The following is a 2,500-nucleotide window of genomic DNA, read 5'->3' on the forward strand; positions in this document are numbered from 1 at the left end:
TAAGAGCGTCACTTTCAACGTCCCCGGTATTGGATTGAGTTTCTAAAAACAACCGTGCACACCGAGGTTAAACTTTACCAGCTCCACTCCGACTCGCCGCTCGCCCACAATTTGTTTGCAACGAAACATTTGTTTTTAATTTTGTTGGTTTGAAATTGTTTTGAAAAGGTTCTTTAAATCTAGTGGGTTTGCAACTCATAAGAGCGTCACTTTCAACGTCCCCGGCATTGGATTGAGTTTCTAAAAACAACCGTGCACACCGAGGTTAAACTTTACCGGCTCCACTCCGACTCGCCGCTCGCCCACTAGTCCGAAGGCAACAAAACATTTGTTTTTCATTTTGATGAAAATTTCTGTTTTTAAATCTTGTTGGTTTGAAATTGTTTTGAAAAGGTTCTTTAAATCTTGCGGGTTTGCAACTCATAAGAGCGTCACTTTCAACGTCCCCGGCATTGGATTGAGTTTCTAAAAACAACCGTGCACACCGAGGTTAAACTTTACCGGCTCCACTCCGACTCGCCGCTCGCCCACAAATCCGAAGGCAACAAAACATTTGTTTTTAATTTTGATGAAATTTTTTGAAAACATTGGCTTGGCAAGCCCCAATCCGCGACTATCCACCCACCGCCACCCCACACGGGTGGTTGTTGTTGAGAAATGAGGTTGTGGTCGACATGCCCGTGCATTTGAGAAGGAGTTCCTAGCACTCCATGCTCTCCCATGCCAAAAAAAAGCCTAGACAACCCCATTTCGCAACTTTCCACGCCTTTTTTTTCCTCCCTCACCCATGGCGGCGGCGTGGTGGCGGCGGCCGGATTCGGCCACCACCGCCATGGGTGGCAGCCCCCCGACCCCGACACCAAACCCATAATACCGAGGCAACATATCGAGGCAACATGACATGGGTGTGGCGTGGGGGAAGGGGGCTGCAGCTAGGAAGGCATGGGCTGCCATGCATATGCAGGCAACACACACCCCCCTATATAGCATTTTATGCATTTAGCCCTTTGACAGGAAGAGACATCACCTATGCGCGAGGAGTCATAATGGGCTCTAAATAATTCAATACAAGGTATTTGGACGTGATTTTTTGCAGGGATACTAAGAAACATGCAATCTATGATGGGAAAAAGTTTCATAAATTTTTGAAGTCGGGAAGTATTTTTTATTATTTTTAGAAGTCGTAAAATTGAAAAAATCATTAAAACAAATCCGGGAGGAATTTTTTAGTTTTGTAAGTTGGAGAAGGTCCTAAAAATCATAGACTACTTATGGGGAGCTTATTGTGCGAGGAAATTTCAATAAAAACGGGGTTTGACAAGATTTGAAAAATTCTGTCGACATTTGAAAAAACCTGGAACCATGCTGCCGGCATGCTGCGCACATGCTGCGCGCAGGCTGCGCGCATGCTGCGCGCAGACTGCGCGCAGACTGCGCGCATGCCATGGCAGGACAAGTTTCGCTAGCCTCACTGTCGACAGATGCGCAAGCTGCGCGCACAGGCTGCGCGCATGCTGCGCACAGGCTGCGCGCATGCTGCGCACAGACTGCGCGCACGCTGCGCGCATGCCATGGCAGGACAAGTTTCGCTAGCCTCACTGTCGACAGATGCGCAAGCTGCACGCAAGCTCCGCGCACGCTGCGCACAGCCTGCGCGCATGTTGTGCGCAGGCTGCGCGCAGGCGCCGCGCATGCCATGGCAGGACAAGTTTCGCTAGCCTCACTGTCGACAGATGCGCAAGCTGCGCGCACAGGCTGCGCGCACGCCATGGCAGGACAACTTTCGCTAGCCTCACTGTCGACAGAATCAGCACGCTGCGCGCAAGCTGCGCGCGCGCATGGCAGGACAAGTTTCGAAAAATTCTGTCGACAGGCTGCCGGCATGGTGCGCGCACGCTGCCGGCATGCTGTGCGCACGCTGCCGACATGCTGTGCGCACGCTGCGCACAGGCTGCCGGCATGCTGCGCGCAGCCCATGGCAGGACAAGGTCCGAAAAAATCTGTCGACATTTTTACGCCGTGGTAGGCTTCCGCTTCGCGTCACTTTGTCGACATTCAAGCCTACCATTTGTATTGAATTTTTCAAACCTTGTCAAACCCCATTATTCAAATGTCGAAAAATTTTGTCGACATTTTTACGCCATGATAGGCTTCCGCTTCGCGTCACTTTGTCGGAATGCATCGCATGGCGAGGCAAGGCCACGGCATGCCAAGGCGAAGGCAACGCATGGCTTGAATGGCTTGGTCAAGGCCACATCATGGGCACGGCATGCCAAGGCAAGGCGAGGCAAGCCATCCTTAGCCTCGCCTACACTCACTTTCTCGGAATGCATTGGATGATGAGCAATTCCAAGGTAAGGCAACGCATGGCTTGAATGGCTTGGTGTAGGCCACAACTTGGGCATGGCATGCCAATGCAAGGCAAGGCAAGGCAAGCCATCCTTAGCCTCGCCTACACTCACTTTCTCGGAATGCATTGGATGATGAGCAATTCCAAGGT

Source organism: Prunus avium, unplaced genomic scaffold, assembly GCF_965620075.1.
Source record: "Prunus avium unplaced genomic scaffold, drPruAviu1.hap1.1 HAP1_SCAFFOLD_31, whole genome shotgun sequence".
Taxonomy (NCBI): domain Eukaryota; kingdom Viridiplantae; phylum Streptophyta; class Magnoliopsida; order Rosales; family Rosaceae; genus Prunus; species Prunus avium.